Genomic DNA, 18,809 nt, shown 5'->3' with positions numbered 1-18,809 from the left:
CAGAGATGCCTGGAGTCCTATCTCCCCAGACTCACGGTGCCCAGATGCAAGGAAGCTGTTACTCGGCTGCCATCTTGCTCCGCCTCCCACCTCTTTCATGTTTACATGGATGGAGCTGGAACATATTCTTCTTAGTAAAGTATCTCAAGAATGGAAGAAAATGTATCCAATGTACTCAGTCCTACTATGAAACTAATTTATGGGTTTCATATGAAAGCTATAACCCACTTGTAATCTAAGAATATGGGGGAGAAGGAGGGAAGGGAGGGGGTGGATGGGCAGAGGGAGAGTGATTGGTGGGATTACACCTACAGTGCATCTTACAAGGGTACATGTGAAACTTAGTAAATGCAGAATATAAATGTCTTAACACAATAACTAAGAAAATGCCAGGAAGGCTATGTTAACCAGCGTGATGAAAATATGTCAAATGGTCTATAAAACCAGTGTATGGTGCCCCATGATTGCATTAATGTACACAGCTATGATTTAATAATAAAGAGAACACATGAGGAGGAACCAACAGAAAAATTCAGGCAACATGATAAACCAAAACAGTAGCTCTCCCAAGGGACTATGAGGCAGCTCAGACTGGAGAAGATTCCACCTATAAATAATTAATGGACTTGGGGCGGCACCTGTAGCTCAGTGAGTAGGGCGCCGGCCCCATATGCCGAGGGTGGTGAGTTCAAACCCAGCCCCGGCCAAACTGCAACAAAAAAATAGCTGGGTGTTGTGGCGGGCGCCTGTAGTCCCAGCTGCTCAGGCGGCTGAGGCAAGAGAATTGCGTAAGCCCAAGAGTTAGAGGTTGCTGTGAGCCATGTGACGCCATGGCACTCTACCGAGGGCGGTACAGTGAGACTCTGTCTCTACAAAAAAAAAAAAAAAAAAAAAAATGGACTTGAGAGAAAGGGAATTTAAAATATGGATGATAAAGGCAATAAAAGAAATGGATTAGAAAATGGAAAGACAGAACTAAAAGTCAGACAAGAGATATGTGGAATATGAAAGGATATGGCAAAACTTAAAGAAATGAAGGAGATAATCAGGAAATGTAAAGAGGCAGTACAAAGTATCAAAAAATAGGCTGGACAATGAAGAAGAAAGAACCTCAGAGCTAGAGGGTAAAGTTTTTGTGTTAACCCAGGTAGTTAAAGAGGCAGAACAGTGATTGCAAGAGGGACTTTACCTAACAATTGCAATCAGTGTAACCTGGCTTATTGTACCCTCAATGAATCCCCAACAATACAAAAAAAAAAAGAGGCAGAACAGGCGCTTAAAGATCAACAAGACTCTATGAAACGTTCAAACATACAAATAATAGGGATTCCTGAAGGGGAAGAAGATTGTTCCAAAGGAATGGAAGCCGTACTGGAGACTATCATAAATGAAAACTTCTCATGTTTTACTAAACTTCTCATGTTTTACTCCTTTCAGATAGATATCAAACCCCAGGTCATCTCAACGCAAACAGAGCTTCTCCAACACACATCGTAATAAGCCTGTCCAAAGTCAAGGTGAAAGAAAAAAATCTGCAAGCAGGCAGGAGTGTCAACTGACCTACAGAAGCAGAGCTGTCAGAATGACAGCAGACTTTTCAACTGAAACCTTCCAAGCCAGAAGAGCATGGTCATTTACCTTCAATGTTCTTGAACAAAACAATTTTCAGCCCAGAATTCTATATCCTGCTAAACTAAGCTTCAAAAATGATGGAGAAATCAAATCTTTTACAGATATATAAGCACTGAGGAAATTTGCCACAAGACCAGCTCTACAGGAAGTACTTAGACCCGTTCTCAACATTGACCACTACAATGGACCACCAGCAAAGTAAACACCCAGAAGCTAAAGGTCAAAACTTAAGCTTCCACAAAGGCACAAAGGATAAAACTACACAATGGACTTTTACAAAATAAGATGAATAGAATTCCACCACACTTATCAATTCTCTTAATAAATGTCAATGAACTGAGGGTGGTGTCTGTACCTCAAAGGAGTAGGGCGCCAGCCCCATATACTGGAGGTGGTGGGTTCAAACCTGTCCCCTGCCAAAAACTGCAAAAAAAAAAAAAAAAATCAATGAACTGAATTCACCACTGAGGAGACACAGGCTGGCTGATAGGATGAAAAAGCACAAGCCCATCCATATGCTATCTCCAGGAGACACATCTAGCCTTGAAGAACAAAATAAGACTTAATGTTAAGGGATGGAAAACAGTATTTCCAGCAAATGGAAATCAAAAGAAAGCAGGGCTTGCAATCTTATTGCAGATTTAAAACAACTAAAGAAAGACAAAGATGGACACTTTATACTGGTCAAAGGAAAAATACAACAAAAAGACATTTCAATTTTAAATATTTATGCACCCAACTTAAATGCTCCCAGATTTATGAAACAGACCTTGATGAGTCTGAGCAATATGATACCCCATAACACCATAATAGCTAGGGAATTTAACACCCCTCTGACAGAACTGGACAGATCCTCTAAGCAGAAACTAAACAAAGATACAAAGGACTTCAATGTGACTCTGGAACAAATGAAATTAATAGACTTATACAGAACACACCATCCCAAAGCTAAGGAATATACATTTTTCTCATCAGCCCATGGTACATATTCCAAAATCAACCACATCTTAGGATACAAATCAAACCTTAGCAAAATTAAAAGAATAGAAGTTACACCTTGTGTCTTCTCAGACCACAAGGCAATAAAGGTGGAACTCAACTCTAACAAAAACATTCATCCCCACACAAGACTTGGAAATTAAACAACCTTATGCTGAATAATAGTTGGGTTCAGGAGATAAAAGAGGAAATCATTATATTTCTCAAACATAATAGCAATGAAGACACAAGTTACCAAAAACCTGTGGGATACAGCAAAACTAGTCATAAGAGGGAAATGTATTGCATTAAAATGCCTAAATTTGAAAACAAAAAGAGAATGCATCAACAAACTCATAAACCATCTTATGGAATTGGAAAAAGAAGAACAATCTATTCCCAAACCCAGAAGAAAAGAAATAACCAAAATTAAATCAGAGATTAATGAAATTAAAAAGAATCAATTAGGGGGTGGCGCCTGTGGCTCAAGGAGTAGGGCGCCGGTCCCATATGCCAGAGGTGGTGGGTTCAAACCTAGCCCCGGCCAAAAACAAAAAAAAAAAAATCAGAAAATTAGCAAAACAAAAAAATTGGTTTTTCAAAAAAATAAATAAAATCAATAAACCTTTGGCCAAATTAACTAGAAACAGAAAAGTAAAATCTCTAATAACCTCCATCAGAAACAACAAAGAGAAATAACCACAGATGCCACGGAGATATAAGAGATCATCTCTGAGTACTACAAGAAACTCTGTGCCCAGAAATTTGACAATGTGGAGGAAATGGATCAATACCTACCCTCTGCTTAGACTTAATCAAGAAGAAATAGATCTCTTCAACAGACTTATTTCAAGAACTGAGATCAAAGAAACAATTAAAAATCTCCCAACAACAACAAAAAAAGCCCTGGTCCAAATGCCTTCACACTAGAATTCTATCAAATCTTCAAAGAACAGCTTATACCCATACTGCAGAAATTTTCCCAAAAAAATTGAGAAAGAAGAAATCTTCAACACATTCTATGAAGAAAACATCATTGTGGTACCAAAACCAGGAAAAGACCCAACTAAAAAGGAGAATTTCAGACTAATTTCACCAATGAATATAGATGCAAAGATCCTCAAAAAAATCCTAGCCAATATATTACAGCAGCAGTTCTCAATCTGTGGGTCATGACCCCTTTTTAACAATGAAAATACATTGGAGCGTTAGGAAGGTTGAGACCCACTGAATTATAGCTACGCATTAAAAAAAATCATTTATCATAATCAAATAGGTTTCATCCTAGGGCTGCAAGGCTAGTTTAACATACTCTAGTCCATAAATGTAATTCATCATATCAACAGAAGCAAAAACAGAGACCACATGATCCTCTCAGTAGATGCAGAAAAAGTATTCAAGGGCCATTGGCTCATGCCTGGAATCCTAGCACTCTGGGAGGCTGAGGAAGGTGGATTGCCTGAGCTCACAAATTCAAGAACAGCCTGAGCAAGAGTGAGACCCTGTCTCTAAAAATAGCCAGGTGTTGTCTCCAGCACCTGTAGTACTAGGAAGGCTGAGACAAGAGAATTGCTTGAGCCCAAGAGACTGAGGTTGCTGTGAACTATGACACCATGGCACTCTACCAAGGGCAACAAAGTAGGACTCTGTCTCAAAAAAAAAAAAGAAAGAAAAAGAAAAAGCATTCAATACAATTCAGTAAAATTCAACATCCTTTTCTAGTTAGAATACTTAGGAATTTAGGCATAGAGTGCATGTTGTGGTAATAAGGTGGTGGTTTTGTAGGAGTCGATGTCCTTGGGGGTCACCAGAGTGACCTCAGGGTTGGTGCTAGAGCTGTATGTCTCAGATCGAGAGAGAAACAATGCTACAGGAGATGGAACCAAGGAGAAACCATTTAAAACAGGTCTCAAGGCTTTGATGACTGTAGGAAAAGAACCATTTGCTACTATTTATGTAGATTCACAAAAAGAAAATGAGAGGTGGGATGTTATTTCTAAAACACAGATGAAGAACATTAAGAAAAGTGGCATAGGGAAGAAATGAAGAGTGAATCCCAGGAAAAGAAAGAGGCAGAAGATAATTTTCAAAAAGAAAAGAACCTAGAAGAAGCAAAAAAGATTACCATTAAAAATGATCCAAGCCGGGTGGCGCCTGTGGCTCAAAGGAGTAGGGCGCCGGCCCCATATACTAGAGGTGGCAGGTTCAAACCCAGCCCCAGCCAAAAACTGCAAAAAAAGAAAAAAAAAGATCCAAGTCTTCCAGAGGCAAAATGTATGAAGATTGACTCACTAGAAGGATATTGAGGCCAAAGAGTGAAAACGTTTGGCTGTGTCCACAGGCTGTATAGGCAAGGGAAGCATTTAATGTTTCTGGTGTTGCAGGATAGTACAAGTTATCTTCAGTGTGTCTTGTCCCATGAGTTGTGTCAGTGTTACAATGGCATAGTCTTGTCTACTGAGAGTAGTGTTGCCGTGTACAGAATGCTAAATCTTACCCCAAAGGGCAAGCAGGCTGCAGGGGGCCATGAGCTGAGTTGTGACTTCTGGGAACTGCTTGGGTTGGCCCCCGCTGGAGGAGCTGATAACTTGATCAATGAAGAATCTGACGTTGACGGCCAGCTCAATAACAGACACAAGATGATCTGAGGAGAAGACATGTCCAATATCCTGAAAGCACGCTCCACGGTCACCAGGTGTCTGAGAGATCGCTTCTTTTTTAGGGGGTACTATGAAATTATGCCTCCAACAGTAGTGCAAATGCAAGTGGAAGGTGGTGCTATACTCTTCAAGCTTGACTTTTGCAGGGAGGAGGCATTTTTGACTCAGTCTTAGTTGTATCTGGAGACCTGCATTCCAACCCTCGGAGATGTTTTTTGTGTTGCACAGTCTTACAGGGCAGAACAATCCACAACTCAAAGGCACCTGTTTTGACCACACTCATGTGGAAGCTGAGTGCCCTTTCCTGACCTTTGAGGACCTCCTGAAGCAACTAAAGACTTGGTCTGTGATGTGGTAGAGTCTTCAAATCACCTGCAGCAAGTATAGTGAACAAACTTTAAGCACCCCCAAAGGCCTTTCAGTAAAAGGCAAAAGATTTATGTGATATGAAGACAAACGAGAGTATTCAAACAGCCTTTCAAATGGATGAACTATTCAGATGCTATTGTGTGGCTAAAAGAACACAATATAAAAAAAGAAGATGGAATAAATTGATAGTGGTCAAAACAGCATGGTACCAGCACAAAAACAGAGAGGTAGATGTATGGAACAGAATAGAGAACCAAGAGATGAACCCAACTACTTACTGTTATTTGATCTTTGACAAGCCAATTAAAAGCATTCAGTGGGGAAAAGATTCCCTATTTAACAAACGGTGCTGGGAAAACTGGCTGGTGACCTGTAGAAGACTGAAACTGGACCCACACCTTTCACCATTAACTAAGATAGACTCTCACTAGATTAAAGATTTAAACTTAAGACATGAAACTATAAAAATACTAGAAGAAAGTGCAGGGAAAACTCTTGAAGAAATCGGCCTGGGCGAATATTTTATGAAGAAGATCCCCCTGGCAATTGAAGCAGCATCAAAAATACACTACTGGGGGCGGCGCCTGTGGCTCAAGGAGTAGGGCACCGGTCCCATATGCCGGAGGTGGTGGGTTCAAACCCAGCCCCGGCCAAAAAAAAAAAAAAAATACACTACTGGGACCTGATCAAACTAAAAAGCTTCTGCACAGCCAAGAACACAGTAAGTAAAGCAAGCAGACAGCCCACAGAATGGGAGAAGGTATATGCAGGTTATGTCTCAGACAGAGGTTTATTAACCAGAATCCACTGACAACTCAAACGTATTAACAAGAAAAGAACAAGTGGGGCGGTGCCTGTGGCTCAGTTGGTAAGGCGCTGGCCCCATATACCAAGAGTGGCGGGTTCAAACCCGGCCCCGGCCAAACTGCAACCAAAAAATAGCCGGGCGTTGTGGCGGGCGCCTGTAGTCCCAGCTACTCGGGAGGCTGAGGCAAGAGAATCGCTTAAGCCCAGGAGTTGGAGGTTGCTGTGAGCTGTGTGAGGCCACGGCACTCTACTGAGGGCCATAAAGTGAGACTCTGTCTCTACAAAAAAAAAAAAAAAAGAAAGAAAAGAACAAGTGCTCACATCTCAGGCTGGGCAAGGGACTTGAAGGGAAACTTCTCTGAACAAGACAGGTGCACAGCCTACAGACATGAAAAAATGTTCATCATCCTTAATCATCAGAGAAATGCAAATCAAAACTACTTTGAGATATCATCTAACTCCAGTAAGATTAGCCCATATCACAAAATCCCAAAATCAGAGATGTTGGCATGGATGTGGAAAAAAGGGAACACTTCTACTCTGCTGGTGGAAATGCAAACTAATATGTTCCTTTTGGAAAGATGTTTGGAGAACACTTAGAGATCTAAAAATAGACCTGCGCTACTCGGGAGGCTGAGGCAGGAGAATCGCCTAAGCCCAGGAGTTGGAGGTTGCGTGAGCTGTGTGATGCCACGGCACTCTACCGAGGGCAATAAAGTGAAACTCTGTCTCTACAAAAAAAAATTAAAAATAGACCTGCAATTTGATCCTACAGTTCCTCTACTAGGTATATATCCAGAAGACCAAAAATCACACTATAACGAAGATATTTGTACCAGAATGTTTATTGCAGCCCAATTCATAATTGCTAAGTCATGGAAGAAGTCTAAGTGCCCATTGACCCATGAATGGATCTATAAATTGTGGTCTATGTACACCATGGAATATTATGCAGCCTTAAAGAAAGATGGAGACTTTACCTCTTTCATGTTTAAATGGATGGAGCTGGAACATATTCTTCTTAGCAAAGTATCTCAAGAATGGGATAAAAAAGTATCCAATGTACTCAGCCCTACTGTGAAACTAATTATAGCCCAAGAATATGGAGAAAGGGGGGAAGGATTGGTGGAGGGATGGTAATTGATGGGACCACACCTATAGTGCATCTTACAAGGGTACATGTGAAACTTACTAAATGTAGAATATAAATGTCTTAACACAATAACTAAGGAAATGCTGTGAAGGCTATGTTAACAAGTTTGATGAAAATATTTAAATTGTATATAAAACCAGCACATGGTACCCCATGACTGCATTAATGTACACAGCTGTGATTTAATAAAAAAATAAAAAAAGAAGAAGATGGCACTTTCTATGAATTTGGAGAAGATATCCCAGAAGCTCCTAAGAGATTGATGACAGACACCATTAATGAACCAATCTTGCTGTGTCAGTTTCCTGTGGAGATCAAGTCCCTCTATATGCAGCGATGTCCTGAGGATTCCTGGCTTACTGAATCTGTTGATGTCTTGATGCCTAATGTCAGTGAGATTGTGGGAAGTTCAACACATACCTGGGATAATGAAGAACTGCTAGCAGGTTATAAAAGAAAAAGAATTGACCCCACTCCCTACTACTGGTATACAGATCAGAGGAAATACGGTATCTGTCCTCATGGAGGATATGGCTTGGGCCTGGAACAGTTCTTAACTTGAATCTTAAATACGTATCACATCCAAGATGTGTGCTTATACCCCCGGTTTGTCCAACGCTGCAGACCGTGACTGACTCCTCCTGAAGCGTGAAGGACAGAATACAGTTCGTGAAAGAAATAAACTGCCGCTTTTTTTTTTCAATAATTTTTTTTTTTTTTTTGCGGTTTCTGGCTGGGGCTGGGTTTGAACCCGCCACCTCTGGCATATGGGTCTAGCGTCCTACTCCTTTGAGCCACAAGCACCACCCCCTAAACTGCTGCTATTAAAAAAAGAACAATAAACCATAATCTTTACTTTTTATTCCATTGGGGTATAACTGTTTCTGGTCTCTATGCTTTTTATTCCTACTACACTAAAAAGTAGCCCAAATTACTTGAATGTCAAGTGATATTGATATTGCTATCTTAAGAAAAGAGTCCATCAAAAAAAAAAAAAAAAGGAAGAAAGAAAAGTGTCCATCACAGAGTTTGGGGGAAATATATGGTAGGTAACTTGGCAGTTGTGGATACATTTCAGCATTTTATCCAATTATAGGTCGTAATTTGGGGGTTATATACATAATCAAATATAGCTTTAAATGATGGTCTAAGACATTCCAGTGACTTAATCTTCCTGTCCTTTTAAGTATAACTGGAATTTTCTAATTTATTTTATTGCATCAGTGAATTTCTTAGGGGGAAATTGTCAATATGGTGTGAAAATCTGCTGGTATTAGAATAGGGTATAATTCAGAAGTAGATACTAGAATCAAATGAATGCAAGTCTTTTGCTTCAGTTATTAACCTTTTCTGATCCACATAGCTGCTTATAATTCCAGGGCACACAAAATGATATGAAAAAATTTGGAAAAATGGAATTTCCTTATAGAATTTGAAATAAGAGAGCGGCACCTATGGCTCAGTGAGTAGGGCACCAGCCCCATATACCGAGGATGGTGGGTTTGAACCCGGCCCCCGCCAAACTGCAACAAAAAATAGCTGGGCATTGTGGTGGGCGCCTATAGTCCCACATGCTCGGGAGGCTGAGGCAAGAGGATCATCTAAGCCAAGCAGCTGGAGGTTGCTGTGAGCTGTGATGCCATAGCACTCTACCCCAGGGTGACAGCTTGAAACTCTGTCTCAAAAAAAACAAAAACAAAAAACTCATAAAAGGGTTGGGAGGGCAACAACAAAAAAAGTGTTTAAGCATAAGTGGCATATTTCTTAATCTGATCGAAGCCATCTGCCACAAATCCACAAGTAATATACTGAGTGGAATAAAACTGAAAGTTTTCCACTTAGAACTGCAACCACACAAGGTTGTCCTCTATCACCACCACTATTCAACATAGGGCTGGAAGTTATAGACAATACAATGCAAAAGAAGGAAATAAAGGGCATTCAAATGGGTGGAGAGGAGATCAAACTCTTGCTCTTTGCTGACAATATGATCTTGTACTTAGAGAACCCCAAAGACTCAACCACAAGACTCCTGAAGACTCCTGGAAGTGATCAAAAAAACACAGCAATGGGCTAGGCATGGTGGCTCACACCTATCATCCTAGAATTGTGGGAGGCCAAGGCAGGTGGATTCAAGGGTTCAAGACCAGCCTGAGAAAGAGCAAGACCCGCGCCTGGGTGTTGTGGCAGGCGCCTATACTCCCAGCTACTTGGGAGGCTGAGGCAAGAGAATCACTTGAGCCTAAGAGTTTGAGGTTACTATGAGCTATGATGCCACAGCCCTCTACCAGGGGTGACAAAGTAAAACTCTGTCTAAAAAAAAAAAAAAAAAAATACAGCAATGTCTCAGTATATAAAATCAATGTTCACAAATCAGTAGCCTTTGTATACACCAGACAACCAAGATGAGAAGCTAATCAAGGACACAATTCCCTTCATAGTAGCTTCAAAAAAAAAAAAAAATGAAATACCTGGAAATATACATAACGAAAGAGGTGAAGGACTTCTATAAAGAAAATTACAAAACCCTAAGAAAAGAAGTAGCAGAAGATAGGCTCGGCACCTATAGCACAACAGTTATGGCGCCAGCCACATACACTGAAACTGGTGGGCTCAAACCCCACCTGGACCTGCTAGACAACAATGACAACTGCAACAAAAAATAACCAGACATTGTGGGGGGCAACTGTGGTCCCAGCTACTTGAGAGGCTGAGGCAAGAGAATCACTTGAACCCAGGAGTTTGAGGTTGCTGTGAGCTGTAACGCTATGGCACTCTACTGAGGGCAAAATAGTGAAAGTCTGTCTCAAAAAAAAAAAAGAAGAAAGAAAGAAAGAAATAGAAGATATTAACAAATGGAAGAACATACCATACTGATGGCTAGGAAGAATCAACATTGTGAAAATGTCTATACTACCCAAAGCAATCTACAGATTCAATACAATCTCCATTTAAAAACCATCATCATACTTTGAATATTTGGAAAAAATAATTCTTCATTTTGTATGGAACCAGAAGAAACCCCGTATAGCCAAGGCAATTCTTTTTTCTTTTTTTTTTTTTTTTTTTGTGGTTTTTGGCTGGGGCTGAGCTTGAACCCGCCACCTCCGGCATATGGGACCAGCGCCCTACCCCTTTGAGCCACAGGCGCCGCCCAGCCAAGGCAATTCTTAGTAATAAAAACAAAGCTGAGGTATCACCCTACCAGACTTTTGGCTACACTGCAAGGCCATAGTGATCAAAACAGCATAGTATTGGCACAAAAATAGAGACATTGACATTGCGAACTGCATAGAAAACCATAGGATGAAACTAACCTCTTACAGCCATCAGATCTTTAATAAACCAAACAAGAATATACACTGAGGGAAAGAATCCCTATTCAGTAAATGGTACTGGGAGAATTGGATAACCACATATAAAAGATTAACACTGGACCTGCTCCTTTCACCACTTACAAAAATTGATTCAAGGGTGGCACCTGTGGCTCAGTGAGTAGGGTGCCCGCCCTATATACCAAGAGTGGCGTGTTCAAACCCAGCCCCGACCAAACTGCAACAAAAAATAGCCGGGTGTTGTGGCAGGCGCCTGTAGTCCCAGCTACTCGGGAGGCTGAGGCAAAAGAATCACCTAACCCCAAGTACTGGAGGTTGCTGTGAGCTGTGATGTCATGGCACTCTACCCAGGGCAACAGCTTGAGACTCTATCTCAAAATAAATAAATAAATAAATAAATAAATCTAAGGCATATAAGGCATAAAACAATAAAAATCCTTGAAGAAAGTGTGGGGAAAATACTTAAAGTTACCGGCCTGGGGAAAGATTTTATGAAGAAGACTTCCATGGCAATTGCAACAACAACAAAAATAAACAAATGGGATTTAATTAAACTGAAAAGCTTTTGCACAACTAAGGAAACAGCAACCAAAGCAAGCAGACAACCTTCAGAATGGAAGAAGATATTTGCGGGTGGCGCCTGTGGCTCAGTCAGTAGGGCGCCAGTCCCATATACCGAGGGTGGTGGGTTCAAACCTGGCCCCGGCTGAACTGCAACCAGAAAAAATAAATAAATAAAAAAAATATGAAAAAAAAAAAGAAATAGGAAGAAGATATTTGCATATTATGAATCGGACAAAAACTTGATAACTAGGATCTATAGAGAACTCAAATTTATCAACAAAAAAAGACCTAGCAATCCCATATATCACTGGGCAAGAGAGATGAATAGAACCTTCTCTAAAGAAGACAGACAAATGGCTAACAAACATATGAGAAAATGCTCATCATTCCTAATCATCAGAGAAATGCAAATCAAAACTACCCTGACATATCACCTAACCTCAGTGAGAATGGCCCACATCAGAGACTCAAAGCTGCAGATGCTGGCATGGACGTTGAGAGAAGGGAACACTTTTACACTGTCGGTGGGACTGCAAAGTAATACAACCTTTTTGGAAGGAAGTATGGAGAATCCTCAAAGAACTCAAATTAGGCCTCCCATTTGATCCTGCGATCCCATTACTAGGCATCTACCCAGAAGAAAAAAAAAATCCTTTTTTTTTAAAGACAGGGTCTCACTTTATCACCCTTGGTAGAGTGCCTCCACTCTACCACGGCAACCTCCAACTCCTGGGCTCAGGCAATTCTCTTGCCTCAGCCTCCCGAGTAGCTGGGACTACAGGCTCCCGCCACAACGCCTGGCTATTTTTTTTGTTGCAATTTGGCCAGGGCCGGGTCTGAACCCGCCATCCTGGGTATATGGGGCCAGTGCCCTACCCACTGGGCCACAGGCGCTGCTGGGGAAAAAAATCCTTTTATCATAAGGACATTTGTACTAGACTGTTTATCGCAGCTCAATTTACTATCAACACAGTGTGGAAATAGCCAAAATACCCACCAACCCAAGAATGGATTAACAAGCTGTGGGATATGTATACCATGGAATACTATTTAGCCATTAAAAAGATGGAGACTTTACATCTTTTTTATTAACATGGATGGAGGTGGAAAACATTGTTCTTAGTAAAGCATCACAAGAATGGAGAAGCAAGAATCCAATGTACTCAATTCTAATATGAAGGCAGTAGGTGAGCTAATAATACAAGGGCAAGGTAGGGAAATGAGCAAGTGGGGAGAGGGGAGGACGAAGGAGGATGGGGGCCATGGTGTATAGCCCACTTCTTGGGGGCGAGACACAATTATAAGAGGGACTTTATCTAACAAATGCAATCAGTATAATCTAATTCTTTGTTCCCTTAATGAATCTCAAATAATATATATGTGTGTATGTGTGTGTGATGTATATATACTGAAATATACAAAGTCTAAATGGAAATTTCTCTTAGGGCTTTTTTTTTTTTGAGACAATGTCTCTCTCTGCTGTCCAGGCTAGAGTGCCATGGCATCATCCTAGCTCATAGCAACCTCAAATTCCTGGGTTCAAGCAATCCTCCTGCCTCAACTCCCAAGTAGCTGAGACTACAGGTGCCCACCACAAAGCCTGGATAAATTTTCTATTTTAGTAGAGATAGGATTTCACTTCTGCTCAGGCTGGTCTCAAACTCCTGAACTCAAACAATCTTTCTGCCTTGGCTTCCCAGCGTTCCAGGATTCTATTTTTTTTTTTTTTTTTTTTTAAGAATGCATGCTATGTGATGTAGGTAACTTTGAGTCTCTTCTTTCAAAAGCATTCTGGTTAGGCTGGGCCTAGTGGCTCTCATTTTGATCCCAGCATCTTGAAAGGCAGAGGCAGGAATTTGAGACCAGCCTGGGCAACGTGGCAAGATCCCTGTCTCTACACAAAAAAATTAGCTGAGCATGGTGGCATATGACTGTGATCCCTCCTATTCAGGTGGTTGAGGTGGGAGTATCATTTGAGCCCAGATAGTTGAAGTTATAGTGAGCCACTATACTCTAGCCTGGTCAACAGATTGAGACTCTGTCTCTTTAAAAAAGAGAGAGAGGGTGGCGCCTGCGGCTCAGTGGGTAGGGCACTGGCCCCATATACCGAGAATGTTGGGTTCAAACCTGGCCCTGGCCAAACTGCAACAAAAAAATAGCCGGGCATTGTGGCGGATGCCTGTAGTCCTAGCTATTCAGGAGGCTGAGGCAAAAGAATAGCCTAAGCCCAGGAGTTGGAAGTTGCTGTGAGCTGTGTGATGCCACGGCACTCTACCAAGGGTGATAAAGTGCCCTACCAAAAAAAAAAAAAAGAGGGAAAGAATATGCTCTCTTTGTGACAGGGAAGGCTTCTCCAAGCCCTCTGGGAGGCCAAGGTGGGGGGATTGCCTGAGCTTAGGAGTTTGAGACCAGCCTGAGTATGAGCAAGACCTCATCGCTAAAAATAGCTCTGTTTTGTGGTGGGCACCTGTAGTTCCCCCTACTCAGGAGGCTAAGACAAGAGGATCACTTCAGCCCAATAATTTGAGGTTGCTGTGAGCTATGATGTCACAGCACTCTACCAAGGGCAAAAAAGTAAGACTCTGTTTCCAAAAAAAGGGGGGAAGGCTTAATATCAAAAAGATGTCATCTTTCCCAAAAGTAATCTATGAGTTTAATGTAATTCCAATCAAAATTCCAATAGGATTTTTTTAATTTACTAAACTGATATTTTAGGAGGAAATTTAATGTTTCAAGAATTGCCAAGAGCTTTTGTGAAAGAAAAAGGACCGACTTGCTCCATCAAATTTAAAGTCTTCTAATTAATCTAAGTGATTTAAAATATAGTATTAGGGCAGAGATAGACAGATACATCAGTGGTACAATAGAGCTCAGAAATCAGGCCAGGTGCAGTGGCTCACGCCTGTAATCTTAGCACTCTAGGAGGCCGACGTGGGTGGATTGCCTGGGCTCTCAGGTTTGAGACTAGCCTGAGCCAGAGCAAGACCTCATCTCTAAAAAAAATATAGCCAGGCATTGTGACGGGCGCCAATAGTGCCAGCTACTCAGGAAGCTGAGGCAAGAGAATCACTTGAGCCCAAGAATGTGAGGTTGCTGTGAGTTATGACACTACAGCACTCTACTGAAATGAAGCTCTGTCTCAAAAAAAATGAAAGTCTGTTTCAAAAAAAAAAGAAAGAAAGAAATCAATCCAACCACCTGTAGAATCTTACTATTATGTAGTATAATAGAAGTAACATTACATTATAAATTTCTGGAGAAATAATCCAATAAATAGTTTTGAGCAGACTGGCTCGGCACCTGTAGCTCAGTGGCTAGGGCGCCAGCCACACACTGGCAGAAGGATTGCTTAAAGCCAGGAGTTCAAAAACAGCCTGAGCAAAAGCAAGACCTTGGGTCTGGTGGCATATACCTGTAGTCCCAGCTACTCAGGATGTTGAAACAGGAGAACCACACAGGTCCAGGAGGTTGAAGTGGTGCAGTGAACTATGATGACACCATTGCCTCTTATTCCAAGCAACAGAGAAAGACCCTGTCTCAAAAAAAAAAAAAAAAAAAAAAAAAGGCAGAGAAGAAAGAAAATAAAAGAAAAAATGGGGAAGGGACAAATAATTTTATGACCTTGTTGATGGGTCAACTTACAAAGGTAAAAAAAAATTCAACTATTAGGGCGGCGCCTGTGGCTCAGTGAGCAGGGTGCCGGCCCCATATACCGTGGCGGGCGCCTGTAGTCCCAGCTACTGGGAAGGCTGAGGCAGGAGAATCGCCTAAGCCCAGGAGTTGGAGGTTGCTGTGAGCTGTGTGACGCCATGGCACTGAGGGCAATAAAGTGAAACTCTGTCTCTACAAAAAAAAAAAAAAGAGATAAAAAAAATTCAACTATTGGGCGGCGCCTGTGGCTCAGTCGGTAAGGCGCCGGCCCCATATACCGAGGGTGGCGGGTTCAGACCCGGCCCCGGCCAAACTGCAACCAAAAAATAGCCGGGCGTTGTGGCGGGCGCCTGTAGTCCCAGCTACTGGGAAGGCTGAGGCAAGAGAATCGCTTAAGCCCAGGAGTTGGAGGTTGCTGTGAGCTGTGTGAGGCCACGGCACTCTACCGAGGGCCATAAAGTGAGACTCTGTCTCTACAAAAAAAAAAAAAAAAAAAATTCAACTATTATATGTTAACATGAAAAACTTTTGTACAATGAAAGATATTTAATAAGTTAGAAGAAAAACTGGGAAGTCTGGGAAGTGGTATTTATAACACTGATAACAAAGGATTAATATCCCAAATTTATAAGTAGCTACAATATGGTAAAGAGAAATCCAAAGGTGGCCAGGCACGATGGCTCGCACCTGTAATTCTAGCACTCTGGGAGGCCGAGGCCAGTGGATTGCTTGAGCTCACAGGTTCAAGACCAGCCTGAGCCAGATCGAGACCCTCTGCCTCTAAAAATAGCTGGGCATTGTTGTGGGCACCTGTAATCCCAGCTACTCGGGAGCCTGAGGCAAGAGAATCCCTTAAGCCCAAGAGTCTGAGGTTGCTGTGACCTATGACATTACGGCACTTTACCAGGGAAACAAAGTGAAATTCTGTCTCAAAAAAAAAAAAAAAATCCAAAGGAAAAATACTCAAAGGATATGAACTAATGAAGACCAAAATTTGTAGAAGGAAGGAAATAATAAAGATCAGAGCAGAAATACATGGAATAGAAACTAAAAACACATTAGATAAACAAAACTCTGTGTTTTGAAATTGTAAAATCAACAAACCTTTAGCGAGACGAAGATAAAAGGGAGACTACTCAAAATCAGAAATAAAACAAAATATGTTATAAGTGATACTACAGAAATACAAGAATTATAAGAGACGTAGAAACATACCAAGACTCAATCATGAAGAAACAGAAAATATGAACAGGCTCATAACTAGCAAGTAAATTGAATCGGTAATAAAAAGCCTCCCATTAAAGAAACACCCAGAACATGATGGCTTCAAGTGCTGAATTATACCAAATATTTATAGAACTAATGCCAGTCTTTTCAAACTCTTTCAAGAAAGGAAATGAATTAACAAATGTCAGAAAATGAATCTAGACGATCAAAAAATATAGAAGGATCATTCCAGGGAATGTACAGTAAAACGTAAGTAAGATTGTCATTTTATATCCTTTATAGAAAAAAGGTGAAGGCAAAACAATGCTAAGTATTAGAAAAGGTACAGAAAACCAGCAACTATCATTCATTTTTGTGGGCCATAACTTAATATGGCCACTTGGGAGAGCAATTGAACAATGTTTAGTAACATTGAAACTGTATATATCCAGCAATCTCTCTTCTAGTTATATATAATAGAGAAACTGGATGTGTGTGCACAAAGAAATGTATACATGGGGCCTTCGGTAGAGTGCCATGATGTCACAGGACTCACAGCAATCTACAGCTCGTGGGCTTCTGTGATTCTCCTGCCTCAGCCTCCCGAGCAGCTGGGACTACAGGCGCCCGCCACAACGCCCGGCTATTTGTTGGTTGCAGTTCGGACGGGGCTGGGTTTGAACCCGCCACTCTCGGTATATGGGGCCGGCACCCTACTCACTGAGCCACAGGCGCCACCCTTCCCTACCTTTTCTATTCCCTGCCCATCTACTATCCTGCAGAGCTTTCTGAACCTCTTCTGGTGCTGAGAGTTGCTCCATTCTCAGATTATCCTTTGCTCAAATAAACTCTATTAAATTAAAAAAAAAAAAAAGAAATGTATACATGGATCTTTATTCATAGTAGCATTCTTCCTAATAGCAAAAACTTAGAAACAATCTAAATGTCCATCAATCGGGAAACAAATGAATTGTGGGAAATGACTTTGTGGTGGGACATTATACAAGAGTTAAAATTAATGAATCGTGGGGGGATCTGGAATATATTCTCCTGAGTAAAATATCTCAAGAATGGAAGAAAAAGTATCTAATGTACTCAGTACTTCTATGAAACCTACTTATATTTACTCACACTTTCTTTTTTTTTTTTTTTTAGAGACAGAGTCTCACCTTGTCGCCCTAGGTAGAGTGCTATGGTGTCACAGCTCACAGCAACCTCCAACTCTTGGGCTTAGGCAATTCTCTTGCCTCAGCCTCCCGAGTAGCTGGGACTACAGGCGCCCGCCACAACGCCCAGCTATTTTTTTTTTTTTTTTGTAGAGACAGAGTCTCACTTTATGGCCCTCGGTACAGTGCCATGGCCTCACGCAGCTCACAGCAACCTCCAACTCCTGGGCTTAAGCGATTCTCTTGCCTCAGCCTCCCGAGCAGCTGGGACTACAGGTGCCCGCCACAATGCCCGGCTATTTTTTGGTTGTAGTTTGGCAGGGGCTGGGTTTGAACCCGCCACCCTCGGTATATGGGGCCGGCGCCTTACCGGCTGAGCCACAGGCGCCACCCACGCCCAGCTGTTTTTTTGTTGCAATTTGGCCGGGGCTGGGTTTGAACCCACCACCCTCGGAATGTGAGGCCGGCGCCCTACTCACTGAGCCACAGGAGCCGCCCTACTCACACTATCTTATGAAAGATAGAACACAACCAGAACCCAGGATGAAGAACAGAAATGGACTGGGAAGGGTCCCTGGTAAAGGACGGGACCACACCTATGGAGCATATGACAAGGGTACAAGTCAAATCTGTCAAGTGTAGAACATAGATGTTTTGGCACAATAATCAAGTAAATAAGGTGAAAGGTATGTTGATTGGTTTGATCTAACCACATCAGATTGTATTAAAAAAATCAGCACATTGTACCCCACATATGCACATATGATCTATGTGTGTTTGACTTAATAAAATAAAATAAAATTAATGAATTGGATTTAAGTGCCTTAACTCCAATAGAGCTGAAAACTATTTAATGAAAAACAAACTACATTGTCGATGTAAGAAAAGTATCAATAAGTACCAAGTTCCTATGTTTGTTTCTGGGATGGTAGAGGAGGGGATGTGAGAATTAGGGGATTTAAGGACAAACAGGAAGGGGGACATCAATTTTAACTATGTTTTATTTCTTTAAAAATGTACGTGTGGCAGAATTTAACATTGTCCATTTGGAGTGATGGATGCGTGTTTCCTAGGTTATCTTCCATGCTTTGTACTTGAAGAACAAGAGTTTTCCTAGCACTCTGGGAGGCCGAGGCAGATGGATTGCTTAAGCTCAGGAGTTCGAGACCAGCCTGAGCAAGAGTGAGACCCCCATCTCTAAAAATAGCCGGGCACTGTGGCGAGCGCCCATATTCCCTCTAATCAGGTGGCCGAGGCAAGAGAATCACTTGAGTCCAGGAGTTTGAGG

At 41.5% G+C, this 18,809-nt stretch overlaps 1 pseudogene; it reads left to right on the top strand.

The window, feature by feature from the left end:
• The first annotated feature begins 4,401 nt into the window (after positions 1–4,401).
• LOC128592310 (asparagine--tRNA ligase, cytoplasmic-like) lies at positions 4,402–8,230 on the top strand (annotated as a pseudogene).
• Positions 8,231–18,809: the final 10,579 nt, after the last annotated feature.

This window comes from Nycticebus coucang, chromosome 8 (genome assembly GCF_027406575.1).
Source record: "Nycticebus coucang isolate mNycCou1 chromosome 8, mNycCou1.pri, whole genome shotgun sequence".
Classification (NCBI taxonomy): Eukaryota; Metazoa; Chordata; class Mammalia; order Primates; family Lorisidae; genus Nycticebus; species Nycticebus coucang.
This window is presented reverse-complemented; position numbering and strand designations above follow the sequence as displayed.